The sequence below is a fragment of the Pollicipes pollicipes genome, unplaced genomic scaffold (genome assembly GCF_011947565.3).
Source record: "Pollicipes pollicipes isolate AB1234 unplaced genomic scaffold, Ppol_2.1 Scaffold_6052;HRSCAF=7182_pilon_pilon_pilon, whole genome shotgun sequence".
Classification (NCBI taxonomy): Eukaryota; Metazoa; Arthropoda; class Thecostraca; order Pollicipedomorpha; family Pollicipedidae; genus Pollicipes; species Pollicipes pollicipes.
Window position 1 is genome coordinate 24615567 of NW_023596805.1, and position 21269 is coordinate 24636835.

Here is a 21269-nt window from a genome sequence, read left to right on the forward strand (position 1 = left end):
GCGCTGTTGTAGAGATTATGGTGTTGTCATTTCACCGCACCCAGTATCGTTTCGAGTGGTTATACAACACTGCTCAAGTTAACGGGGCTTAATTTTTGCACTCCACAGCAATCTCTATTCCAATGCTTCCGGTCCATTTTCCTGAAACCTTCACCACTCAACTCGCGACGTACGATATCACTACCCGTAGTGAACCTGGAAACTTAAGTTCATTTTTCTCGTCTGCTCTGTGTGGTGAGGGACGACGACCTTACCGCCCCCTCCTCCTTCCCCTCCAGCTCCAACTTTCGCCGCTCACTTCGTATATATTTTCGTTGCCTCTCGTCAAACTCAAAGATGGGCGATAGGAGGTGGCGCGGTCGTGGCCGAGTGGTTAAGGCGTATGACGGAAAACCAGATTCCATCTGGGAGCGTAGGTTCGAGTTCTACCGACCGCACTTTTATACGCTGGAAGGTCCATAGCAGGAAGGCGTGGAAGAATTTGATGGAGCTGGTATTGAGCTTGACCCATTAAAAATGAATATGTGTGTATAAGGTTGGTGATCTCTATGCAGCCGCAGTGAGATTTTAAATGGGTTGCACCTAATTTGGTGTCTAGTTTTAGTCCAAATAAGTCATTGAACGCCTGGGCCAAAATCGGCATGCTCGCCTCTCACGATACGGCCTTTGTTCGCGTTGTCTTGGCGATGCGCGCAACCCTCGACCGTTGGGCGTTAAAAGTGTTCCTTCCTGGATGCCGGAATAAATCTCGAACCGCGCCTCAAGGTTCAGCCGATTTTCAGTGTTTGACAGGCCTTCAGTTTGATGGAACATTTCCGACGGTGGACCAGGTCACCGACGTATGACGTCAGTTCATATGACGTCAGGTCGTGTGATGTCAGCAGTGAAGCTTCGGCGACTCTTTTTGGCTCAGCAGGCAGCCTTTTGCAGTAACGCTTGTTAGCTTCCTTTGCCGTATGTTCATTAAACGGATGGGATCACTGGGTGCTAGTGACGGCCAGACATACTACATAGGAACTCAAGGTTACCGGCAAGGGTCATGCGAGGTCAGTCTACTCGCACCGGACCAAAGGGATTGGTGCCGCTGTTTGTAATAAGGCAATCGGTCAGCTGGCACATTTCCAAACCAACGGCTACTATAGGCCGTGGGAACTAGAGGAACAGAAAACGGACTGCAGTGAACCGACCTGATATTAACTTAACCTTGGCTTGACCTGATCTTTGATAACATGATTCTGACGCGCAAGAGAAAGCACCGTTTTGAATGGCCGGTAGTGTTGTGGACAAAAATAAATGTTTGGAAGGTTTTGCTTTCTGCTGCCCGGTGCAATTTTGTAAATCGTTGCCTCAGAGATAGATATGGAGTTGTTAATCTTGATAAGGCTCGAATGGTTTGGCATGATGTGCTCTGCTTCGCGGAGCGTTGGAATCATGGTCTGATGATAAGGAAAACAGTTCATTATATGGCGTTTGGTTCTTCATATGGCCGACCACACAGGCAAGAGGGACTAGGTGTTGTTGGATTTTAGATTTGCAACATGTGAGCAGCGAGGTTTGAAATCCGCATTCTCAGCCAAGTACTTATTGCAGTCATGGGCTGCGACACGTCGGAAGGGCAGCCGCACCGTAGCGCTGGCGCATCTTCCGTTTGAACGAACGAAAATACTTGGGGACGGACCCCGGGCGGGAGTTGGCTCCATCTTCTCGTGGTTGATGACACGTAGGAGCCTCGGATGGGAATCGGGTTACCCGTGGAAGCGCGTGTTCAAATCCCGTCTGATGCCTCGGTTGGTCGTGGTGCGCTTGGCTGTTCTCAGCTGCTTGCGCGCGAAGGCCTTCAGACGTGCTACTGCGGCCCTCTCGGTTTGCTGTCAGTTTGAATGGCTGGCAGTCAGTGATCCCTAGCTGATCCCTATCCCTAGCTGCTGGGGCGATCCCTAGCTGGCAGGGGCGGAGCGGGGCAGGCTGCAGGCATATGTTTTTTTTTAAAGGCTGTCGATACAATAAGCTGCACCTGCATCGGCCGGGAATCGAACCCGGGCCGCCCGCGTGGCAGGCGAGCATTCTACCACTGAACCACCGATGCTCTGCAGTTTGAGCGAAAGCTGTTTCCCGAAAGTCATTGGGTCCTAATGGCTTTGACGTTGCGTTTACATAGGAAATTGAAGCCTTGTTTGCCTGTGGGTTTCGAACTGTGGAGTAAGGCTGGGACGGTTTAGTCAGGTAAGGAGAAGCGGAAGAACGCGGTGTGTGTGTGTGTGCAGGGGGGGGGGGGAAGGGGGTAGTAACCGTTGCTGTCCTGAGTAGTGCACTGCCCGCCCCCTCTTCTTGCTCTACCCCGATCTCGACATTCTAGCTCGTGCGTCCGGTTTTTCCAGCACTGGTCCACTCGCGAGTTGAACGCGGTTAGTGCCTGCGCCTTTTCCACATCTTGTGACGGGCTGTTGAGTTATCAACTGCTGACTCCCAAGTGGTGGTGTCTCACTGTTTTGACGGCTGCCGACTTCTGGAGCCTGGTAGGTGGCTGCTGTTGCGCTGACCAATGGTAGGAGACTGCCACGTGACATCCGTCTGGGCCAAGCCCCTTGAAGCCGGGCGTACTGTGAGCATACCACCTCTCCTCTGTCCGTGCACCGGGCCGGACCGTTTCAGCGTCTGCGGCTTTGTCCCCGTACGGCTGATGGTGTAACGTCGGAACTACTTTCGTCGCTCGGCTCTGAACGCAAATCCTTTTTTTATTTTTGAACTTATATCACTCCCACACAATGTTTCCAGATTCCATGACTGAGCAGATCAGGGTCCATTTGCGATAACTCCGAGTTCTTCCTTCTCTTGAACTCTTTCGGCGGTGTTTTGGTCATTTTAGAATGATGTCTGGTATTCGGTGGTCGAGATTAAGGATCATCTTTTCGACGCGTTCAGGGGTGACTGTCAGGCTGGCGCCTTTCCTCTATTGGTGCGCATAGGCCTGTAGTGTGTGATGACTTGCTTGGCGCAAATCTCCCCAACAACAAAAACTAAGCAGGCGTCAAGCGAAGAGTTAGTGTCTTATGTGTGCCGGACCACGATGCAGTCTCGTAGGCACTGTATTGTGATAGTTGTGTCCTAAAGGTGCACACCAGTAATTGTGGGATAGTGTGCCGTGTATTAAGCATTGACACTATTCCACCATTACTGGTGTTTCAAGCAGGTTAATGTCGTGTGTGTGCGACTATTTGATGCAGTCTCCGCGGCACTCCTCGTTCGGCCCGTACCGACTTGTGATGCGGTGCTGCTGCATGATGCGTCATATTGTTATGGTGTGGACGTATGCCGAAATATTGTCTTACACCGTTGTGACTGTCACTTTATACTGGAGCTGTTTCCTTGTGGGAGCCATGTTTCATTGTTCACCACTGCAGGTGTGAGATGTGAATTGGTGTTGGGGCATGGAAAAGTGCATCGGCCGGGAATCGAACCCTGGCCGCCCGCGTGGCAGGCGAGCATTCTACCACTGAACCACCGATGCCTGTTTACATGGTTTGACCCGGTTTACCGCGGGCCAAAAGGTCATATGCAATTTATTGTTTAGCGCTGCAACTTCAAACAGTCAAAATATGTGATTTGTCTTATTGTTGCGGTGACACCTTAGTTCTTACTCTGACATGTGATGGCGACAGGCAATACCACGCTTAAAAGTTATGTAAGCTCAGAAACATATATGCTATATATGACCATACCTGACGGTAGTTGGAAAAGAACACGACCAAAACTTTTTCTGTACAATCGTAGTTCAAATGAATATAATTTGGAATCCAATAACCCTAACATCTCCCATCCATGACCGTTGCTCCTGAGTTACATATAATGTTGTGTTGCACTCCATACCAGGTGATTAAGGCGTTTGATTTAAAGTCCCATTACGCCTAAGCAGCACTTGGTTTTACCGCCAGTTGCCATTAGTTGCTGCGAGCCAGGCGCGAAACAGGCTGTTCACGAGGATCTGTCCGTGTCGCGTAGCATGATGAGTACAAGTGCACAGCTTAGAGCAGTTGAAGATCTGCTTTGGCTTTCCGAAGAGAACAGGACTTTAAAGCCTCACTTCACTTTGCTCCTCAATCAACTCAATTATGACCCACCGACCTCCGGTAATCAGGGTTAAACCCCTGCACTTAGCATCGGTGGTTCAGTGGTAGAATGCTCGCCTGCCACGCGGGCGGCCCGGGTTCGATTCCCGGCCGATGCATTTTGGATATCACGTAGCTCCAGCCAGGCTAAGAAAATAAACGTCGTGTTGTGCAGCCAGCCAAAAAAAGACCACTATCGCGTGCGTTGAAAACCAACGTCAAATGTTACGTGGTATAAGCAGAAGAACCTGCATACACAAGCAGCATCCCTGGTTACCGTTTCGGGTTCTGAACCGACCATCCGAAAACAGCTCTCCATGCACGGTATCCTGAGCATCCATACTAGAGGCGCAACATTCCAAACGAAGATATCAGCCCGCAGCCCAGCCCGCCCCACCAACGTGCAGCCCGATATGCTGGCCAAGGACTTTGAACAACTGGGGAGCCCTGAGCCACAGCCAAACAATCGACGGTACAGAGCCGGGAGGAAGAACGTAACACGCAGTATAACACCTAGTTCGCCCCGAATCCGCACGGAGTCGAGCAGGCGGCGATTCTGGTGTGGTTTTGCAGCTACATTTAATTCATTACCAGATGAGACTAGATGTTGCCCACTGCAGGCCTTTAATAAGAGACGTTAATAACATCTCGTCCAAATTTTGTATAGTTGTTATGCGTCGACCCAAAATCTACATATTGGTGCTCCCCCATACAGGGCGTACTAATGTTCGTGTGACTGTTTTGAATAGTTTTGTGCGGCGATTCTTTTGTAGGATATTGGGTAGAGCTCGAAAATACCCATAAATTTGGATGAGCAAGTGCACGATATAACACAATGCAACGGGGTCGATCAGCCTTCCACATGCTCTCCCCTTCCCCCATGTGTTGCTTGCTGTGCATTTACATGGCCTGTTCTGAAGTTCATTTATGATAGAACGGGTCCGGGAGCGGTCGTGGCCGAGTGGTTAAGGCGTCTGACTCGAAATCAGATTCCCTCTGGGAGCGTAGGTTCGAGTCCTACCGGCCGCGATATGTGCGATTTTACCCACACATCCTCCAACCCTTCGGGCGGGACAGTGTGGACGCGATGGTCGGTCCCATGGTGCATGCCATGGCACTTGTTGCTGTTGCTACCATTTGCACCATTGCTAAAATGACTGACCTTTGAAAACATAATTTCGACAGGCACGCATAGTTAGCACTCACTATGGAGCCTCCTCCGCCCCCCCCCCCCCCCCTGTTGAAATGGAAGACATGTTGTGGCACAGTCCCACGTAGAGTCGATTGGTTAGAGTCGTTGTGTACGGATTGGATTTGTGATAGGATAGCTGCACAGTATTTTGGAAGCGTGCTATGTAAACAATCATTTCATGAAACTTTGTGTTGGTGTTTTGTGTGGACCCGCCCGTGATGCAGTCTCCAGATGCTGTCGGGTTATCTCTTAGTGCCCGTAAGCGGTGCGGTGACTGGAGGCTAGGATCTTGTGCGCACCGAACGGCGATGCAGTCTCTTGGAGGCGCGTTAGCGATTCGTGTTACACCAGATGTAAAACGTTCGTAAATGTCCCTTGTGCGGCGTTTCATATGCTTTCATTGCGTTCTGTTGTGGCGTCCTTTGACGTGCAGCGCAATGTGTAGACACGAAGTGGAAAATGCATCGGCCGGGAATCGAACCCGGGCCGCCCGCGTGGCAGGCGAGCATTCTACCACTGAGCCACCGATGCCAAGTGAAGGGGTTTAAACCTGATTACCGGAGGTCGATGGGTTATTGTTTATTTAAACATGATTGACTTGGTTCAGAAGTTATTCTTCTGAGTTGTTTCCTCTCCGGAAAGGCAAAGCTAATGTTCAAATACTTTAAGCCGTGAACTTTTCCCCCTCCCGCGCCCTTTCCGGCGCAACCCATGTAGGTTTGTTGTCATGGCCTGTCTAAAGCTAAAAGAGCCTCCGCGAAATACTTTGGGCTATCAATAGGTATTGGACTACCATTTAAAATGATGGCCATTGCAGGTAAGACATGAATGGTGAAGAGACAGAGATGTACCTCCCAAAAATATGTCTTGTTGGACATAGGTGAGGCCAAGTGTTGAGGTCGTCTTCTGTGAAGTCCGATCCGTAGGTGACTTGGGGTAGTCTTGGTGACTTGATTTCAGTTGTGTACGATACAGGTTATGCAATGTAGTCTGAAAAAGGTACGAGAGATAGTGAAATAGGAATTGATTATCTGCATGGATATGATGTACACGCACGCGCGGACGCACGCACGCACACAAACACACAGGCACATACACACGCCCATAGCCAATAGCCATAGCCGTAGCCATAGCCATAGCCATAGCCATAGCCAAAGCCAGAGCCATACCCCCCCCCACACACACACACTAACGCATCACATCATCGGTGTTGGTTGACATGGAACATTTACTGGGAGCTCATGTTGCACGTGGTGCCCTATCTTCCACAAGCATCTCGAATTTTCCTCTTCGTTCACCATCATGCCTTACATTGGCCTTGGCGTACTTCACGGTGTGAAATGGTGACATGGCTGTGTTTAGGAATGAATCACAACCTGGCCAGGCTGCTGTTCACATGGTGGAACCGTCTATTTTCTTAGTCTAAGTGAAACCGCATGAATTCTAAACTGCATGGGGACTGCTGTTTGAACGTCAGAAATACCAACTGATGCCAAAAAGCCAGAATCTGGGGATCCTTCCACTTATACCACGCATCAGTTGGCGTTGGCGCATCAGACATCAATACGCGATGGTGTTTGTCTTCTACACAACACGAGGTTCATTTGCGTAACCTAATGTATGCTACATAAAACCCAAGATGCATCGGCCGGGAATCGAACCCGGGCCGCCCGCGTGGCAGGCGAGCATTCTAGCACTGAACCACCGATGCCTGTTTACATGGTTTGACCCGGTTTACCGCGGGCCAAAGGGTCATATACAATTTACTGTTTAGCGCTGCAACTCCAAACAATCAACATATGTGATTTGTCTTATTGTTGCGTGTCTTATTATGGTGGTACCTTAGTTCTAACTCTGACATGTGATGATGACAAGCAATACCACGCTTAAAAGTTACGTAAGCTCAGAAACATGTATGCTATATATGACCATACCTGACGATAGTTGGAAAAGGCCACGGCAGGCGGCCGATGTTCGATTCCCGGCCGATGCAGGTTTGATTCAAGATAGGTTTTCGCAAATCAAGTGCCGTGCATTGTGAAACCGCTGCCCAGCATGGGACACAGCGACTGTCTGATCAACATCCACACCGACAAACGTGATATAAAATACACAAGGTGGAAAAACCCAGCACCCCTGTGCTAGACAGATTGTGGGTTTGGATTATATACCCAGCAGTGCAATCCCGTCAGGGTCATTCTCGCTTATGTACCCGTAACGGGCCCAGTTCAGGTGCACATGGGGAGACTGCATCACACTAACGCTCACAAGAAGGCAACCTGCATGGGGCTGCTTTCTTGGTCACCGCTTGGGATGCGGGCTCTGAACTGACCGTCAAAAACAACTCTCCATGCACGGCATCCTGAGCATCCATACTAGAGGCGCAACATTCCAAAACAAAAATACCAGCCCGCAGCCCAGCCCGCCGCGCTTAGCTTGTGATCCAGCCGCCCAAAGCTCGCAATGTTGTAATGCTGACCACCCAAAGCCCTCAAGTATTCATTTATTGCATGACGCATTTTGTCATCAAGTTGTGTCTCTAGTATGGATACTCAGGGTGCAGTGCATGGAGAGTTGTTTGAGGACGGTCAGTCAGAACCCCAAACGGTAATCAGGGGTGGTGTCTTGTGTATGCAGGCTAAGGGCGAGGTGCATGGAGAGTCGTTTTTGGACGGTCGTTTCACAGCCCGCACCGTGGAGACATATGCGGTGGCCAAGAACGTAAACCGCGGAGACTACTTTCTTGTGAGTGCTATTGTGCGATGCAATCTACTCATGTACACCTGAGATCAGCGCGCTACGAGTACATAAGCAAACACGTTACACGTTCATGACGGGATTGCAGTGCTGGGTATATAATCTAAACCGATAAGTTAAGCACGAGGGTGGTGTGTTTTTCCGCCTTGTGTATTTTATGTGACGTTTGACGGCGCGGACGTTGATCAGACAGACGCTGCGCGCCATGCTGGGCGCCAGTTTCACCGTGCAGGGTACGTAACACCGCACTCGATCTATGAGAACCCAGCTTGAACTTTACAAACTGCATCGGCCGGGAATCGAACCCGGGCCGCCCGCGTGGCAGGCGAGCATTCTACCACTGAACCACCGATGCCTGTTTACATGGTTTGACCCGGTTTAACGCGGGCCAAAAGGTCATATGCAACTTGTTGTTTAGCGCTGCAACTCCAAACAGTCAAAATATGTGATTTGTCCTATTGTTGCGGTGACACCTTAGTTCTTACTCTGACATGTGATGGCGACAGGCAATACCACGCTTAAATGTTCTGTAAGCTCAGAAACATATATGCTATATGTGACCATACCTGACGGTAGTTGGAAAAGAACACGACCAAAACTTTTTCTGCACAATCGTAGGTCAAATGAATATAATTTGGAATCCAATAACCCTAACATCTCCCATCCATGACCGTTGCTCCTGAGTTACACACAATGTTGTGTTGCACTCCATACCAGGTGATTAAGGCGTTTGATTTAAAGTCCCATTACACCTAAGCAGCACTCGGTTTTAGCGCCGGTTGCCTTTAGTTGCTGCGAGCCAGGCGCGAAACAGGCTGTTCACGAGGATTTGTCCGTGTCGCGTAGCATGATGGGTACAAGTGCACAGCTTAGAGCAGTTGAAGATCTGCTTTGGCTTTCCAAAGAGCACAGGACTTTAAAGCCTCACTTCACTTTGCTCCTCAATCAACTCAATTATGACCCACCGACCTCCGGTAATCAGCCTTAAACCCCTGCACTTAGCATCGATGGTTCAGTGGTAGAATGCTCGGCTGCCACGCGGGCGGCCCGGGTTCGATTCCCGGCCGATGCATTTTGGATATCACGTAGCTCCAGCCAGGCTAAGAAAATAAACGTCGTGTTGTGCAGCCAGCCAAAAAAAAAAAACATCATCGCGTGCGTTGAAAACCAACGTCAAATGTTACGGGGTATAAGCAGAAGAACCTGCATACACAAGCAGCATCCCTGGTTACCGTTTCGGGTTCTGAACCGACCATCCGAAAACAGCTCTCCATGCACGGTATCCTGAGCATCCATACTAGAGGCGCAACATTCCAAACGAAGATATCAGCCCGCAGCCCAGCCCGCCCCACCAACGTGCAGCCCGATATGCTGGCCTAGGACTTTGAGCAACTGGGGAGCCCTGAGCCACAGCCAAACAATCGACGGTACAGAGCCGGGAGAAAGAACGTAACACGCAGTATAACACCTAGTTTGCCCCGAATCCGCACGGAGTCGAGCAGGCGGCGATTCTGGTGTGGTTTTGCAGCTACATTTAATTCATTACCAGATGAGACTAGATGTTGCCCACTGCAGGCCTTTAATCGGAAACGTTAATAACATCTCGTCCAAATTTTGTATAGTTGTTATGCGTCGACCCAAAATATACATACCGGTGCTCCCCCATACAGGGCGTACTAATGTTCGTGTGACTGTTTTGAATAGTTTTGTGCGGCGATCCTTTTGTAGGATATTGGCTAGAGCTCGAAAATACCCATAAATTTGGATGGGTAAGTGCACGATATAACACAATGCAACGGGGGCGATCAGCCTTCCACATGCTCTTCCCTTCCCCCATGTGTTGCTTGCTGTGCATTTACATGGCCTGTTCTGAAGTTCATTTATGATAAAACGGGTCCGGGAGCGGTCGTGGCCGAGTGGTTAAGGCGTCTGACTCGAAATCAGATTCCCTCTGGGAGCGTAGGTTCGAGTCCTACCGGCCGCGATATGTGGGATTTTACCCGCACATCCTCCATCCCTTCGGGCGAGACAGTGTGGACGCGATGGTCGGTCCCATGGTGCATGCCATGGCACGTGTTGCTGTTGCTACCATTTGCACCATTGCTAAAATGACTGACCTTTGAAAGCGGAATTTCGACAGGTACGCATAGTTAGCACTCACTATGGAGCCTCCTCCGCCCCCCCCCCCCCCCCCCCCTGTTGAAATGGAAGACATGTTGTGGTACAGTCCCACGTAGAGTCGATTGGTTGGAGTCGTTGTATACGGATTGGATTTGTGATAGGATAGCTGCACAGTATTTTGGAAGCGTGCTATGTAAACAATCATTTCATGAAACTTTGTGTTGGTGTTTTGTGTGAACCCGCCCGTGACGCAGTCTCCAGATGCTGTCGGCTTATCTCTTAGTGCCCGTAAGCGGTGCGGTGACTGGAGGCTAGGATCTTGTGCGCACCGAACGGCGATGCAGTCTCTTGGAGGCGCGTTAGCGATTCGTGTTACACCAGATGTAAAACGTTCGTAAATGTCCCTTGTGCAGCGTTTCGTATGCTTTCATTGCGTTCTGTTGTGGCGTCCTTTGACGTGCAGCGCAATGTGTAGACACGAAGTGGAAAATGCATCGGCCGGGAATCGAACCCGGGCCGCGCGCGTGCCAGGCGAGCATTCTACCACTGAGCCACCGATGCCAAGTGAAGGGGTTTAAACCTGATTACCGGAGGTCGATGGGTTATTGTTTATTTAAACATGATTGACTTGGTTCAGAAGTTATTCTTCTGAGCTGTTTCCTCTCCGGAAAGGCAAAGCTAATGTTCAAATACTTTAAGCTGTGAACTTTTCCCCCTCCCGCGCCCTTTCCGGCGCATCCCATGTAGGTTTGTTGTCATGGCCTGTCTAAAGCTAAAAGAGCCTCCGCGAAATACTTTGGGCTATCAATAGGTATTGGACTACCATTTAAAATGATGGACATTGCAGGTAAGACATGAATGGTGAAGAGACAGAGATGTACCTCCCAAAAATATGTCTTGGACATAGGTGAGGCCAAGTGTTGAGGTCGTCTTCTGTGAAGTCCGATCCGTAGGTGACTTGGGGTAGTCTTGGTGACTTGATTTCAGTTGTGTACGATACAGGATATGCAATGTAGTCTGAAAAAGGTACGAGAGATAGTGAAATAGTGATTGATAATCTGCATGGATATGATGTACACGCACGCGCGGACGCACGCACGCACACAAACACACAGGCACACACACACGCTCATAGCCCATAGCCAATAGCCATAGCCGTAGTCATAGCCATAGCCATAGCCATAGCCAAAGCCAGAGCCATACCCCCCCCCCCCCCCCACACACACACTAACGCATCACAGCATCGGTGTTGGTTGACATGGAATATTTACTGGGAGCTCATGTTGCACGTGGTGCCCTATCTTCCACAAGCATCTCGAATTTTCCTCTTCGTTCACCATCACGCCTTACATTGGCCTTGGCGTACTTCACAGTGTGAAATGGTGACTTGGATGTGTGTATAGGAATGAATCACAACCTGGCCAGGTTGCTGTACGCATGGTGAGACCGTCTGTTTTCTTAGTCGAGGTGAAGCCGCATAAATTCCAAACTGCATGGGGACTGCCGTTTGAACGTCATAAATACCAACTGATGCCAAAAAGCCAGAATCTGGAGATCCTTCCACTTATACCACGCATCAGTTGGCGTTGGCGCATCAGACATCAATACGCGATGGTGTTTGTCTTCTACACAACACGAGGTTCATTTTCGTAACCTAATGGAAGCTACATAAAACCCAAGATGCATCGGCCGGGAATCGAACCCGGGCCGCCCGCGTGGCAGGCGAGCATTCTACCACTGAACCACCGATGCCTGTTTACATGGTTTGACCCGGTTTGCCGCAGGCCAAAAGGTCATATGCAATTTGTTGTTTAGCGCTGCAACTCCAAACAGTCAAAATATGTGATTTATCCTATTGTTGCGGTGGCACCTTAGTTCTTACTCTGACATGTGATGATGACAAGCAATACCACGCTTAAAAGTTCTGTAAGCTCAGAAACATATATGCTATATATGACCATACCTGACGGTAGTTGGAAAAGAACACGACCAAAACTTTTTCTGCACAATCGTAGGTCAAATGAATATAATTTGGAATCCAATAACCCTAACATCCCTCATGCATGACCGTTGCTTCTGAGTTACATACAATGTTGTGTTGCACTGCATACCAGGTGATTAAGGCGTTTGATTTAAAGTCCCATTACACCTAAGCAGCACTTGATTTTAGCGCCGGTTGCCTTTAGTTGCTGCGAGCTAGGCGCGAAACAGACTGTTCACGAGGATTTGTCCGTGTCGCGTAGCATGATGGGTACAAGTGCACAGCTTAGAGCAGTTGAAGATCTGCTTTGGCTTTCCGAAGAGAACAGGACTTTAAAGCCTCACTTCACTTTGCTCCTCAATCAACTCAATTATGACCCACCGACCTCCGGTAATCAGCCTTAAACCCCTGCACTTAGCATCGATGGTTCAGTGGTAGAATGCTCGGCTGCCACGCGGGCGGCCCGGGTTCGATTCCCGGCCGATGCATTTTGGATATCACGTAGCTCCAGCCAGGCTAAGAAAATAAACGTCGTGTTGTGCAGCCAGCCAAAAAAAGACCACCGTCGCGTGCGTTGAAAACCAACGTCAAATGTTACGTGGTATAAGCAGAAGAATCTGCATACACAAGCAGCATCCCTGGTTACCGTTTCGGGTTCTGAACCGACCGTCCGAAAACAGCTCCCCATGCACGGCATCCTGAGCATCCATACTAGAGACGCGACATTCCAAAACGAAAATATCAACCCGCAGCCCAGCCCTCCCCGCTAACGCGCAGCTCGATATGCTGGCCTAGGGCTTTGAACAACTGGGTAGCCCAGAGCCATAGCCAAACAATCGACGATACAGAGCCGGGAGAAAGAACGTAACACGCAGTATAACACCTAGTTTGCCCCGAATCCGCACGGAGTCGAGCAGGCGGCGATTCTGGTGTGGTTTTGCAGCTACATTTAATTCATTACCGGATGAGACTAGATGTTGCCCACTGCAGGCCTTTAATAAGAGACGTTAATAACATCTCGTTCAAATTTTGTATAGTTGTTATGCGTCGACCCAAAATCTACATATTGGTGCTCCCCCATACAGGGCGTACTAATGTTCGTGTGACTGTTTTGAATAGTTTTGTGCGGCGATTCTTTTGTAGGATATTGGGTAGAGCTCGAAAATACCCATAAATTTGGATGAGCAAGTGCACGATATAACACAATGCAACGGGGTCGATCAGCCTTCCACATGCTCTCCCCTTCCCCCATGTGTTGCTTGCTGTGCATTTACATGGCCTGTTCTGAAGTTCATTTATGATAAAACGGGTCCGGGAGCGGTCGTGGCCGAGTGGTTAAGGCGTCTGACTCGAAATCAGATTCCCTCTGGGAGCGTAGGTTCGAGTCCTACCGGTCGCGATATGTGCGATTTTACCCGCACATCCTCCATCCCTTCGGGCGGGACAGTGTGGACGCGATGGTCGGTCCCATGGTGCATGCCATGGCACTTGTTGCTGTTGCTACCATTTGCACCATTGCTAAAATGACTGACCTTTGAAAACATAATTTCGACAGGCACGCATAGTGAGCACTCACTATGGAGCCTCCTCCCCCCCCCCCCCCCCCTGTTGAAATGGAAGACATGTTGTGGCACAGTCCCACGTAGAGTCGATTGGTTACAGTCGTTGTATACGGATTGGATTTGTGATAGGATAGCTGCACAGTATTTTGGAAGCGTGCTATGTAAACAATCATTTCATGAAACTTTGTGTTGGTGTTTTGTGTGGACCCGCCCGTGATGCAGTCTCCAGATGCTGTCGGCCTATCTCTTAGTACCCGTAAGTGATGCGGTGATTGGAGGCTAGGGTCTTGTGCGCACCGAACGGCGATGCAGTCTCTTGGAGGCGCGTTAGCGATTCGTGTTACACCAGATGTAAAACGTTCGTAAATGTCCCTTGTGCAGCGTTTCGTATGCTTTCATTGCGTTCTGTTGTGGCGTCCTTTGACGTGCAGCGCAATGTGTAGACACGAAGTGGAAAATGCATCGGCCGGGAATCGAACCCGGGCCGCGCGCGTGCCAGGCGAGCATTCTACCACTGAGCCACCGATGCCAAGTGAAGGGGTTTAAACCTGATTACCGGAGGTCGATGGGTTATTGTTTATTTAAACATGATTGACTTGGTTCAGAAGTTATTCTTCTGAGTTGTTTCCTCTCCGGAAAGGCAAAGCTAATGTTCAAATACTTTAAGCCGTGAACTTTTCCCCCTCCCGCGCCCTTTCCGGCGCAACCCATGTAGGTTTGTTGTCATGGCCTGTCTAAAGCTAAAAGAGCCTCCGCGAAATACTTTGGGCTATCAATAGGTATTGGACTACCATTTAAAATGATGGACATTGCAGGTAAGACATGAATGCTGAAGAGACAGAGATGTACCTCCCAAAAATATGTCTTGTTGGACATAGGTGAGGCCAAGTGTTGAAGTCGTCTTCTGTGAAGTCCGATCCGTAGGTGACTTGGGGTAGTCTTGGTGACTTAATTTCAGTTGTGTACGATACAGGATATGCAATGTAGTCTGAAAAAGGTACGAGAGATAGTGAAATAGTAATTGATTATCTGCATGGATATGATGTACACGCACGCGCGGACGCACGCACGCACACAAACACACAGGCAAAAACACACGCCCATAGCCAATAGCCATAGCCGTAGCCATAGCCATAGCCATAGCCATAGCCGAAGCCAGAGTTATACCCCCCCCCCCACACACACACACTAACGCATCACAGCATCGGTCTTGGTTGACATGGAATATTTACTGGGAGCTCATGTTGCACGTGGTGCCCTATCTTCCACAAGCATCTCGAATTTTCCTCTTCGTTCACCATCACGCCTTACATTGGCCTTGGCGTACTTCACGTTGTGAAATGGTGACTTGGTTGTATTATAGGAATGAATCACAACCTGGCCAGGCTGCTGTACACATGGTGGGACCGTCTGTTTTCTTAGTCGAGGTGAAGCCGCATAAATTCCAAACTGCATGGGGACTGCCGTTTGAACGTCATAAATACCAACTGATGCCAAAAAGCCAGAATCTGGAGATCCTTCCACTTATACCACGCATCAGTTGGCGTTGGCGCATCAGACATCAATACGCGATGGTGTTTGTCTTCTACACAACACGAGGTTCATTTTCGTAACCTAATGGAAGCTACATAAAACCCAAGATGCATCGGCCGGGAATCGAACCCGGGCCGCCCGCGTGGCAGGCGAGCATTCTACCACTGAACCACCGATGCCTGTTTACATGGTTTGACCCGGTTTACCGCGGGCCAAAAGGTCATATACAATTTACTGTTTAGCCCTGCAACTCCAAGCAGTCAACATATGTGACTTGTCTTATTGTTGCGTGTCTTATTATGGTGGCACCTTAGTTCTAACTCTGACATGTGATGATGACAAGCAATACCACGCTTGAAAGTTACGTAAGCTCAGAAACATATATGCTATATATGACCATACCTGACGATAGTTGGAAAAGGCCACGGCGGGCGGCCCGGGTTCGATTCCCGGCCGATGCAGGTTTGATTCAAGATAGGTTCTCACAAATCAAGCGCCGTGCATTGTGAAACCGCTGCCCAGCATGGGACACAGCGACTGTCTGATCAACATCCACACCGACAAACGTGATATAAAATACACAAGGTGGAAAAACCCAGCACCCCTGTGCTAGACAGATTGTGGGTTTGGATTATATACCCAGCAGTGCAATCCCGTCAGGGTCATTCTCGCTTATGTACCCGTAGCGGGCCAAGTTCAGGTGCACATGGGGAGACTGCATCACACTAACGCTCACAAGAAGGCAACCTGCATTGGGCTGCTTTCTTGGTCACCGCTTGGGATGCGGGCTCTGAACCGACCATCCGAAAACAGCTCTCCATGCACGGCATCCTGAGCATCCATGCTAGAGGCGCAACATTCCAAAACAAAAATACCAGCCCGAAGCCCATCCCGCCGCGCTTAGCTTGTGATCCAGCCGGCCAAAGCTCGCAATGTTGTAATGCTGATCCACCATAAGCCCGTGAGTATTCATTTATTGCATGACGCATTTTGTCATCAAGTTGTGTCTCTAGTATGGATACTCAGGGTGCAGTGCATGGAGAGTTGTTTGAGGACGGTCAGTCAGAACCCCAAACGGTAGCCAGGGATGGTGTCTTGTGTATGCAGGCTAAGGGCGAGGTGCATGGAGAGTCGTTTTTGTACGGTCGTTTCACAGCCCGCACCGTGGAGACATATGCGGTGGCCAAGAAAGTAAACCGCGGAGACTACTTTCTTGTGAGTGCTATTGTGCGATGCAATCTACTCATGTACACCTGAGATCAGCGCGCTACGGGTACATAAGCAAACACGTTACACGTTCATGACGGGATTGCAGTGCTGGGTATATAATCTAAACAGATAAGTTAAGCACGAGGGTGGTGTGTTTTTCCGCCTGGTGTATTTTATGTGATGTTTGACGGCGCGGACGTTGATCAGACAGACGCTGCGCGCCATGCTGGGCGCCAGTTTCACCGTGCAGGGTGCGTAACACCGCACTCGATCTGTGAGAACCCAGCTTGAACTTAAGAAACTGCATCGGCCGGGAATCGAACCCGGGCCGCCCGCGTGGCAGGCGAGCATTCTACCACTGAACCACCGATGCCTGTTTACATGGTTTGACCCGGTTTACCGCGGGCCAAGAGGTGCTGTGCGTTGTTGTTTAGCGCTGCAACTCCAAACAGTCAAAATATGTGATTTGTCGTATTGTTGCGGTGACACCTTAGTTCTTACTCTGACATGTGATGATGACAGGCAATACCACGCTTAAATGTTCTGTAAGCTCAGAAACATATATGCTATATATGACCATACCTGACGGTAGTTGGAAAAGAACACGACCAAAACTTTTTCTGCACAATCGTAGTTCAGATGAATATAATTTGGAATCCAATAACCCTAGCATCTCCCATCCATGACCGTTGCTCCTGAGTTACATATAATGTTGTGTTGCACTCCATACCAGGTGATTAAGGCGTTTGATTTAAAGTCCCATTTCACCTAAGCGGCACTTGGTTTTAGCGCCGGTTGCCTTTAGTTGCTGCGAACCAGGCGCGAAACAGGCTGTTCACGAGGATTTGTCCGTGTCGCGTAGCATGATGGGTACAAGTGCACAGCTTAGAGCAGTTGAAGATCTGCTTTGGCTTTCCGAAGAGAACAGGACTTTAAGGCCTCACTTCACTTTGCTCCTCAATCAACTCAATTATGACCCACCGACCTCCGGTAATCAGGGTTAAACCCCTGCACTTAGCATCGGTGGTTCAGTGGTAGAATGCTCGCCTGCCACGCGGGCGGCCCGGGTTCGATTCCCGGCCGATGCATCTTGGATATCACGTAACTCCAGCCAGGCTAAGAAAATAAACGTCGTGTTGTGCAGCCAGCCCAAAAAAACCACCATCGAGTGCGTTGAAAACCAACGTCAAATGTTACGTGGTGTAAGCAGAAGATACTGCATACACAAGCAGCATCCCTGGTTTCCGTTTCGGGTTTTGAACCGACCGTCCGAAAACAGCTCTCCATGCACGGCATCCTGAGCATCCATACTAGAGGCGCAACATTCCAAACGAAAATATCAACCCGCAGTCTAGCCCTCCCCGCCAACGTGCAGCCCGATATGCTGGCCTAGGACTTTGAACAACTGAGGAGCCCAGAGCCATAACCAAACAATCGACGATGTAATGACGACACAGAGTCGGGAGAAAGAACGTAACACGCAGTATAACACATAGCTTGGCCCGAATCCGCACGAAGTCGAGCAGACGACGATTCAGATGTGGTTTTGCAGCTACATTTAATTCATTACCAGATGAGACTAGATGTTGCCCACTGCAGACCTTTAATAGGAAACGTTAATAACATCTCGTCCAAATTTGTATAATTGTTATGCGTGGACCCAAAATGTACATACAGGTACTCCCCCATACAGGGCGTACTAATGTTCGTGTGTTTTGAATATGTTTGTGCGGCGATCCTTTTGTGGGATGTTGGCTAGAGCTCGAAAATAGCCATAAATTTCGATGAGCAAGTGCATGATACAACACAATGCAACGGGGGCGATCAGCCTTCCACATGCCCTCACCCTCCCCCATGTGTTGCTTGCTGTGCATTTACATGGCCTGTGCTAAAGTTCATTTATGATAAAACGGGTCCGGGAGCGGTCGTGGCCGAGTGGTTAAGGCATCTGACTCGATATCAGATTCCCTCTGGGAGCGTAGGCTCGAGTCCTACCGGCCGCGATATGTGCGATTTTACCCCGCACGTCCTCCACCCCTTCGGGCGAGACCGTGTGGACGCGATGGTCGGTCCCATGGTGCATGCCATGGTACGTGCTGCTATTGCTACGATTTGCACCATTGCTAAAGTGACTGACTTTTGAAAGGAGAATTTCGACAGGTACGCATAGTTGCCTCTTGCTACGCATAGTTACCTCTTGCTTTTGCTTGCTATTTATTTTAACATGATGGACTTGGTTAAGAAGGTATTCTTCTGAGTTGTTTCCCCTCCGGAAAGGCAAAGCTAATATTCAAATACTCTAAGCCGTGAACTTTTCCCCCTCCCACGCCCTTTCCGGCGGAATCCATGTGGGTTTGTTGTCATGGTCTGACTGAAGCTAAAAGAGCCTGCGCGAAAAGGTTTAGGCTATCAATGGGTATTGGACTACCATTTAAAATTGTGGGCATTGCAGGTAAGACATGAGTGGTGAAGAGACGGAGATTTACCTCCTAAAAATAGGTTTTGTGGGAGATGGTTGAGGCCGAGTGTTGAGGTCGTCTTCTGTGAAGTCTGATCCGTAGGTGACTTGGGGTAGTCTTGGTGACTTGAATTCAGTTGTGCAATACAGGGTATGCAATGTAGTCTGAAAAAGGTACGAGATATAATGAAATAGTAATTGATAATCTGCATGGATATGATGTGCACGCATGCGCGGACGCACGCACGCACACAAACACACAGGCACATACACACGCCCATAGCCCATAGTCATAGCCATAGCCGAAGCCATACCCACACACACACACGTAATACATCACAACATCGATATTGGTTGACATGGAATACTTACTGGGAGCTTATGTTGCACGTGGTGTCCTATCTTCCACAAGAATCTCGACTTTTCCTCTCCGATCATCATCATGCCTTACCTTAGCCTTGGCGTACTTCACGCTGTGTACAACGTACTGGCGTATAAGTACTACGACTTGGTTGTATTACAGGAATGAATCACAACCCGGCCAGGTTGCTGTACACATGGTGGGACCGTCTGTTTTCGTAGTCGAGGTGAAGCCGCATGAATTCCAAAATGCATGGGGACTGCTGTTTGAACGTCGGAAATACCAACTGATGCCAAAAAGCCACAATCTGGAAATCCTTCCACTTATACTACGCATCAGTTGGCGTTGGTGCATCAGACATCAATACGCGATGGTGTTTGTCTTCTACGCAACACGAGGTTCATTTTCGTAACCTAATGGAAGCTACATAAAACCCAAGATGCATCGCTTACCACGCTTAAACGTTCTGTAAGCTCAGAAACATGCATTCTATATATGACCATACCTGACGATAGTTGGAAAAGAACACGGCTAAAACTTTTTTTTGCGCACTCGTAGGTCAAATGGATATAATTTGGAATCCAATAGCCCTAGCATCTCCCATCCATGACCGTTGCTTCTGAGTTACACACAATGTTGTGTTGCACTCCATACCAGGTGATCAAGGCGTTTGATCCAAAGTCCCATTACACCTAAGCAGCACTTGGTTTTAGCGCCGGTTGCCTTTAGTTGCTGCAAGCGACGCGCGAAACAGGCTGTTCACGAGGATTTGTCCGTGCCGCGTAGCATGATGGGGACAGGCGAACAGCTTGGAGCAGTTGAAGATTTGCTTTGGCTTTCCGAAGAGGAAAGGATTTTAAAGCCTCACTTCACTTCGCTCCTCAATCAACTCAATTATGACCCACCGACCTCCGGTAATCAGGTTGAAGCCCCTGCACTTAGCATCGGTGGTTCAGTGGTAGAATGCTCGCCTGCCACGCGGGCGGCCCTGGTTCGATTCCCGGCCGATGCAGTTTTGATTCAATATAGGCTCTCACAAATCAAGTGCCGTGCATTGTGAAACCGCTGCCCAGCATGGGACACAGCGACTGTCTGATCAACGTCCACACCGACAAACGTGATATGAAATGCACAAGGTGGAAAACAGCTCCCCGTGCTAGACAGATTGTGGATTTGGATTATATACCCAGCAGTGCAATCCCGTCAGGGACATTCTCGCTTATGTAGCCGTAGCGGACCAAGTTCAGGTGCACATGGGGAGACTGCATCACACTAACGCTCACAAGAAAGCAACCTGCATGGGGCTACTTTCTTGGTCACCGCTTGGGATGCGGGCTCTGAACTGACCGTCAAAAACAACTCTCCATGCACGGCATCCTGAGCATCCATACTAGAGGCGCAACATTCGAAAACGAAAATATCAGCCCGCAGCCCAGCCCGCCCCGCTTAGCTTGTGATCCAGCCGGCCATAGCTCGCTGTGTTTTAATGCTGGTCCACCATAAGCCCGTGAGTATTCATTTATTGCATGACGCATTTTGTCATCAAGTTGTGTCTGTAGTATGGATACTTAGGGTGCAGTGCACGGGGAGTTGTTTTAGGACGGTCACTTCAGAACCCCAAACGGTAATCAGGGGTGGTGTCTTGTGTATGCAGGCTAAGGGCGAGGTGCATGGAGAGTCGTTTTTGGACGGTCGTTTCACAGCCCGCACCGTGGAGACATATGCGGTGGCCAAGAAAGCAAACCGTGGAGACTGCTTTCTTGTGAGTGCTAATGTGCGATGTAGTCTCCTCATGTACATCTGAGCTCAGCGCGCTACGGGTACATAAGCAAGAACGTTCATGACGGGATTGCAGTGCTGCGTATGTGACCCAAACCGATAAGTTCAGCACGAGGGTAGTGTATTTTTCCGCCTTGTATATTTTATGTGACGTTTGACGGCGCGGACGTTGATCATACAGCCGCTGTGCGCCATGCTGGGCGCCAGTTT

General features: G+C 49.5%; 11 non-coding genes across 11 annotated transcripts; 4 read left to right on the forward strand and 7 right to left on the reverse strand.

Annotated features, from left to right (window-relative positions):
- Positions 1-2015: 2015 nt before the first annotated feature.
- On the reverse strand, positions 2016-2086 carry TRNAG-GCC (transfer RNA glycine (anticodon GCC)). Its single transcript has one exon. It is a non-coding gene; the product is annotated as a tRNA-Gly (tRNA).
- A 2967-nt stretch (positions 2087-5053) lies between these two features.
- TRNAS-CGA (transfer RNA serine (anticodon CGA)) lies at positions 5054-5135 on the forward strand. The gene has a single exon. It is a non-coding gene; the product is annotated as a tRNA-Ser (tRNA).
- A 3204-nt stretch (positions 5136-8339) lies between these two features.
- On the reverse strand, positions 8340-8410 carry TRNAG-GCC (transfer RNA glycine (anticodon GCC)). The gene has a single exon. It is a non-coding gene; the product is annotated as a tRNA-Gly (tRNA).
- A 1547-nt stretch (positions 8411-9957) lies between these two features.
- Positions 9958-10039, forward strand: TRNAS-CGA (transfer RNA serine (anticodon CGA)). Its single transcript has one exon. It is a non-coding gene; the product is annotated as a tRNA-Ser (tRNA).
- Positions 10040-10666: 627 nt separating this feature from the next.
- On the reverse strand, positions 10667-10737 carry TRNAA-GGC (transfer RNA alanine (anticodon GGC)). Its single transcript has one exon. It is a non-coding gene; the product is annotated as a tRNA-Ala (tRNA).
- A 1120-nt stretch (positions 10738-11857) lies between these two features.
- TRNAG-GCC (transfer RNA glycine (anticodon GCC)) lies at positions 11858-11928 on the reverse strand. The gene has a single exon. It is a non-coding gene; the product is annotated as a tRNA-Gly (tRNA).
- Positions 11929-13474: 1546 nt separating this feature from the next.
- On the forward strand, positions 13475-13556 carry TRNAS-CGA (transfer RNA serine (anticodon CGA)). The gene has a single exon. It is a non-coding gene; the product is annotated as a tRNA-Ser (tRNA).
- A 621-nt stretch (positions 13557-14177) lies between these two features.
- On the reverse strand, positions 14178-14248 carry TRNAA-GGC (transfer RNA alanine (anticodon GGC)). The gene has a single exon. It is a non-coding gene; the product is annotated as a tRNA-Ala (tRNA).
- Positions 14249-15360: 1112 nt separating this feature from the next.
- TRNAG-GCC (transfer RNA glycine (anticodon GCC)) lies at positions 15361-15431 on the reverse strand. Its single transcript has one exon. It is a non-coding gene; the product is annotated as a tRNA-Gly (tRNA).
- A 1332-nt stretch (positions 15432-16763) lies between these two features.
- Positions 16764-16834, reverse strand: TRNAG-GCC (transfer RNA glycine (anticodon GCC)). The gene has a single exon. It is a non-coding gene; the product is annotated as a tRNA-Gly (tRNA).
- A 1548-nt stretch (positions 16835-18382) lies between these two features.
- Positions 18383-18464, forward strand: TRNAS-CGA (transfer RNA serine (anticodon CGA)). The gene has a single exon. It is a non-coding gene; the product is annotated as a tRNA-Ser (tRNA).
- Positions 18465-21269: the final 2805 nt, after the last annotated feature.